Source organism: Dama dama, chromosome 6, assembly GCF_033118175.1.
Source record: "Dama dama isolate Ldn47 chromosome 6, ASM3311817v1, whole genome shotgun sequence".
Lineage (NCBI taxonomy): Eukaryota > Metazoa > Chordata > Mammalia > Artiodactyla > Cervidae > Dama > Dama dama.
Genome location: NC_083686.1, coordinates 31,417,411 through 31,423,530, shown reverse-complemented (window position 1 = coordinate 31,423,530; position 6,120 = coordinate 31,417,411).

Here is a 6,120-nt window from a genome sequence, read left to right as displayed (position 1 = left end):
GGCTCCAGGTGGCCTGGTGGGGGTAGGGAATCTTACCATTTCGGGGGAAATCTAAACTTAGGTCTGGGCCACCTGTCATGGTGTTAGCCCTGGCAGCCTCACACCAGTATGTATCTCCTCAGTTACAGCTAATTTCTGTCGGCCAAAGAGAACAGTGGGATCTCAGAAGCCTTTATTTCCAAGTACCTCAATGGCCCTAGCCAACACTACCACTACCTGTGTGAACTCTCTAGCTTTGCTCACAGAAAACCCATGCAGTCTTCACAGATGTTGATCTATGCTGATGGAGATGCAGAGAAATTATGCGGTCATGCACTCCCGAGAACAAAGATGTTACATTCCACTCACCTAGCACCCTCATAGCCAACTTGAGGTGAAAATCTTTCCCCAACAAAGTGAGTTCAAAAAGGCTTGAGGAGGTGATAGTTACCTCTAATACAGAGACATCATCAGAAATCACAAAAGTGGAAAAACAAGGAAAATTAACTTCACCAAAGGGACAAACTGCTAGTAATAGATCCCAAAGAAATGGAGATCTACAAGTTACCAGAAAATAATTCAAAGCAATTGTTTTAAGGAAGATATGTGACCTTTTATAGGACATTGACAATTCAATGAAATCAGGAGAAACAACGCATGAGCAAATAAAAAGTTTAAAAATGAGAAAGGACTTATAAAAACAAATAAATAGAAAATTATAGAGCTGAAGAGTACAGTGAATTTAAGAATACAGTTTCTATATCTAACTTTAACCCTTAAATTATTGCAGTAAATTAAAATCCAGTGAGGAACTTCAACAGTAGAGTCACCAACAATTAATAGAAGGAAGAATACTCAAATTTGGGGACAGATCTCTTGATATTACCCAGAGATGGGGAAAAAGGTAAGTATAATGAAAAAGAATAAAATAAACCTGTGTGAATTGTGGGACACTATCAAGGAAAGCGTGTTCACATTATAGGAATCCCAGAAGAAGAGGGAGAAGAGCAGACAAAATTAATTTAAATAGTTAAGGGATGAAATTTCCCAAATCTGTGGAAAGCTGTGGATATCTAAGTACATGAAGTCTAAATATCCCCAGACAGATTCAATCCAAAGAGCTCTTTATTGAAAAGCATTATAAACAGACACTTAGAATTCAGAAAATATAGAATTTGGGAAGCATCAAGAAAAAAATGACTCATCATATACAAGGGAATACTGATGAAATCATCAGTAGATTTCTCTGTAGACCCTTTCAGGCCAGAAGGAACTGTATGCTGTACTCAAAGTACTCAAAGAGAATACCGTCAACCAAGGATCCCTTGTTCAGCAAGTCGTCCTTCAGAAATGACAGATAAAGACTTCACCAGACAAACAAAAGCTGAAGGAATTCATTGCCATTAGACCTGCCTTAGAAGAAATGCTGAATGAGGTTCTTCAAGCTGAAACAAAAAGACATTAATTAGTACCATGAAAACATATGACAACATAAAACTCACTGGTAAAGATAAACATATAGTGCAACATAGAATGCTCCAATATTGCAATGATAAATTCTACCATATAGATTAAAAACAAAAATGTATTAAAAGTATCTGTATCTACAATATTTCATTAATGAATGCACAGTACAAAAATATTTGAAGTGAGACATTAATAACATAAAATGTGGGGGGGGGTCCAGTTAATATGTAGAAATTTTTCATGGAATAGATGTTAAGAATTTAGTTTAAATTAGAATGTTTACTGTAAGACATATTATGAAAGCTTCTTGGTAATAACAAAGCAGAAATGTAGTAACTACACAAGTCATAAAAGAATAAAAGCACACTACTCCCAAAATATCAATTAGAAAGTAAAACAGCAAGAGAGAAAGAAAAGAAATTACAGAAGACTCTGAAATCAATTCACAAAATGATGACATATGTTAATAAATATTTTAATGTAAGTAGACTAAATCATGCAATCAAAAGATATTGAGTGGCTGAATAGCTCAAAAGAAAAAGACAAATCAAGATCCCACTATATGCTGTTTATAAGAGACTCACTTAGGTTTTAGGGATACTCATAAACTAAAAATGAAATTATGAATAAAGATAATCCATGCAAAGGGAAAGGGAAACCAAAAGAAAGTGGGGGTAAATTGTATCAGACTAAATAGGCTTTAAGTCAAGAGCTCTAACATGAGACAAAGAAGGCCATTATGTAATGGTAAAAGGGTCAATTTTATGAAATGTGTAACTACTGTTAATATATGCACCCAGTATAGAAGCACCTGAATATAGTAAAAAAGTCACAGATCTGAAGGGAAAAATAGCAATGCAATAATAATAAGAGACTTCAATATCCCACTTTCAACAACAGAGAAATCATCCAGGCAGAGAATCAATAAGAAAATAATGGAAATTATAAATGATGTAAAACTAGAAATAAAAAAAAAGATGAAAAACTGAAAAATGCAAGTGTAAATTAAACAATGCCCCCTTGAACAATGAATGTGTCAAACAAGAAATTAAAAGGGAAATAAATAATAAGAAATATCTTGAAATAAATGAAAGTGGAAACAAAACATGCCAAAATGTATGAGATACAGCAAGCAGTAATATGATACAAGTTTATGGTAATAAATGCACATAGTAAGAAAAAAATCTCAAATAGCCTAACCTGACATATGAGGAGTTATAAAAAAGAGAATATGTTAATATAAGGAAGGAAATATTTAATATCAGAGTAAAATAAATGAAATAGAAATCAGAAAAACAAATACAAAAGCAAGGAAACTATTGGTGACATTTCTAAGAAATCAAAGTTGTAAATTTTTGTAAGTTTTGCATTCTCTTCTGTTTGTGTATGTGTGTTAGTCACTGAGTCATGTCTGACTCTTTGCCACCCCATGGACTGTAGTTCTCTAGGCTCCTCTGACTAAGGAATTCTCCAGGCAAGAATACTGAAGTGGGTAGTCATTCCCTTCTCCAGAGGACCTTCTGGACCCAGGAATCAAACCCGAGTCTCCTGCACTGCAGGCAGATTCTCACCATCTGAGCCACTAGAGAAGCCCCAGATTTATTTATTTCCTTTAGCTGCACTGGGTCTTTCCCTAGTTGCGGTGAGCAGGGGTTACTCTCTGGTTGTGGTGGCAGGCTTCTCATCATGGTAACCTCTCTTGTTGCAGAGCATGACCTCTGGGGTGCATGAGCCTCAGTAGTGCGCCTTGCGGACTCTGGAGTGCAGGGTCAGTAGTTGTGGAGCATGGGCTTAGCTGCTCCGCGGCATGTAGGACCTTCCCTGACCAGGGTTTGAACTAGTGTCTTCTGCACCGGCAGTCAGATTGCTAACCACTAGGCACGTGGGCAGTCTCTTATTCTTCAATATCTTTGCTTCATGTTTTTGATCTCTGATGTTAGGTTCATATGTCTTTATAATTGGCATGTACCAGCTTGGATCGGGGAGTGCAGTGAGGCAGCAACTATCAGCATAAAGCTTCCTCACCCTGTTTGTTGGCAAGCCAGCACATGTGCACCTTCGAGAACAGCTTCTAAGCTTCTCTAGCCCTTCTACCTCTCTCAGCAGCCAAAAGGACTTGTCTCCTCCACAGGACTGGGATGTACAGTCTGTGGTTCCACTTACATAATCCCCAGGGTGAGGGTCTGTCTCTGTAAACCTTCTCTTCCTTTCAGATCCCTTCCAGGGACAGAAGTCCCAAACCTATGTTTTTATCCATCTTACCCAGTTACATGGAAATCTGTATTATATCATTGGTTGTTAAAGAGCTTTTCCACTTTCCAATTAGTTTCCTGTGTGAAGTGTTCCACATGAAGATGTATTGCTGATATGTTTATGGGGGGGGGGTGATCTCACTGTCCTCCTACTCCACCAACTTAACCCAATACTGTATCATAAATTTAATTCCTACATCTTTAATAGGAAATGTTGTTATTATTTTCATTTATGTTTGAAACATGTTATATTTAAAAATAATCAAGTAAAATGAAACTAAAATTATTGTGGCAACATTCCGAGGCATTTACATGATAATAGTTAATGCAAATTGCATTTCACTCTATACAGCAATTATTTTTACTGGTTAACAATGTTAGCACATTCAATCTTTCATCAACCTCGTGAAGTAATTAATACCAATTGTGTGCATAGCACTGTTGTGTCCAACTCTCTGGGACCCCATTGACTGTAGCTCACCAGGCTCCTCTCTCCATGGAATTTTCCAGGCAAGGAAATAGAGTGGGTTGCCATTTCCTTCTCCAGGGGATCTTCCTGACTCAGGGATAGAACCTGCATCTCCTGTACTGGCAGGTGGATCCTTTACCTCTGTGCCAACCGGGAGGCTCAGTTAACACCACTACCTAACCTGTATTTCACTGAACAGCCTAAATAATGTCATTGATTAACTTGCCCAACCCCCATAACTCTGTAGTAGTTTTGCAGGGACTTAAATTTTGTCTATCTGTGTTCCAAGTGCAACCTCTAAATCATTATGGTATGGTGGCTCCCCTGTCTGGGTTACAGTTATTTTCAAAATGTAACATTGACAGCTATATTTTAAGTGCAATATTATGACAAATGTGTAATTATTGTTCCTGTTATGTGTCAGTGCATATAATTTGCCCTTAAATATGCTGGCTTAGAATAACAATAATCATTTTATCTCTCATAGTTGTGGGTGTAGGCTGGGCTTGGCTAGGTGATTCTTTTACATGGTTTCTCAGATGGTTTCAGCCTTATGATGATGGGTTGTAATCATCTGAAGGACATACCAGGTGATTGATTTAGGAAGAGTCAAACTGGTGGAAGCCTGGAACTACTGGCACTTCTTAAGCATATCTATGTCTCACCCCACCAAATGGTCATTTTAATGGAAACTTTGGTTATGGTGAGTAGGGAGATAGAGAGGTGAGAAAGAGAGATAAAAATAAATAGACATAAAGACAGGGGCAGAAAGAAAAATGGAGAGACAGAATGTGTTGTATTTCATAACTGAGCCATGAAGTTAAGCTGAAACATTTGTGAGACAGCAACCAGATTTAACTGAAGTTCAAGAGAGAGAAAATTACTCAATGGGAGAGCTGTCAGAGTACTTGTAGTTATGTCTCAAAAACACTACAAATCTAAGTATAGATGTATGCCAGCAGAAGTTCTAAGCTATTGAAAAATTCATTAAATATTGATACTTAAACCACAATAATGGAATTTTTGTGAGTTAAGATTTTACAATTATTGACATTGTAAATACAATGTGGTCATATATTTATATATAAAACTTAAAACGTAAAATAGGTGTCCTAAAAAACGCCCTCATTTGATATTGATATTATCCCAAATTTCCAGTCATTTCAAGTCTTGAATGAAACTAATACATTGATAGCATGATGTTAAAATCTTAGGACTTAATATCATGAAACTATAAGTAAGGTGATTTCACCAATTATTTTTAAAGTCACATAATTAGTAAATGAAAACATTATTGTGAATGTCAAATGATGAAATTTAGAGAATAAAAATTTTAATTCCCATCATTGGAAATTTGGAATATTCTTTAAGATCATTTCCTCTGTGGTTATATAAATTTGCATATATTTAATTTTATTTCCAAAGGAGAGTGTCGTTCTTAGGCTGTGTAATTCCTAGAACTTGTTCTTTAGCTAGTAATGTGACATGGAGAGCACTCAACAATAATTCCTATAATCTACCTGTTTACTCTAGTGACCACGTCACTCATACATACTTATGCTGTAGGTTTGTTCACTGACAGCCATTGAAGGGTCTTCCCAACCCAGAGATCGAATCTGCGTCTCCTGCATTGGCAGGCAGATTACCACTGTGTCAGCTGGGAAGCCCATATATACACTACCATTGTAAACTAGATAGGAGCAGAAAACTACTCTAAATGCAGGGAGCTAAACTTATTGATCTTAGAGGGGTGGGATCTAGAGTGGTGGAGTGAGGGGATGGGAGGAAGGCTCACAAGGGAGGGGATATATGTATACATAGAGTTGATTCATGACATGGTAGAGCAGACACTAACAAACTGAAAAGCAAATATATTCCAATACAAAATAACAAAAAAAGGAAAAGCAATAAAAGGGTCCATTTCCAGAGGAAATAGTTCTACCAGAATATTTG